The sequence below is a fragment of the Otolemur garnettii genome, unplaced genomic scaffold, assembly GCF_000181295.1.
Source record: "Otolemur garnettii isolate 467f Iridium unplaced genomic scaffold, OtoGar3 scaffold00153, whole genome shotgun sequence".
Lineage (NCBI taxonomy): Eukaryota > Metazoa > Chordata > Mammalia > Primates > Galagidae > Otolemur > Otolemur garnettii.
The window spans coordinates 3,910,460-3,910,745 of record NW_003852548.1 but is presented as its reverse complement, the minus strand read 5'-3'; the positions used below and the strand labels follow the sequence as shown (position 1 = coordinate 3,910,745).

The 286-nt window shown below is 47.2% G+C and overlaps 1 protein-coding gene across 1 annotated transcript in view; it reads left to right on the top strand.

Annotated features, from left to right (window-relative positions):
- The window catches only part of DGKK (diacylglycerol kinase kappa), a 123,514-nt gene that overhangs the window by 96,580 nt on the left and 26,648 nt on the right, over positions 1–286 (top strand). The window lies entirely within an intron of this gene.

Sequence of the window (286 nt, the reverse complement as noted above, 5' to 3'; positions counted from 1 at the left end):
TTTTTTTTTTCTGAGAGAGTCTTACTATGTCATGCTTGGTAGAGTGCTCTGGCATCAGAGCTCACAGCAACCTCCAACTCTTAGGCTTTAGCGAATCTCTTGCCTCAGCCTCCCAAGTAGCTGGGCTTACAGGCGCCTACCACAACACCCAGCTATTTTTGTTGTTGTTGTTGTTGTTTAGCAGACCCAGGCCAGGTTCAAAACTACCAGCTGCAGGGCATGTGACCAGCATCCTAACCACTGAGCTATGGGTGCCAAACCAGTTACATCATCTTACTCAAGAATA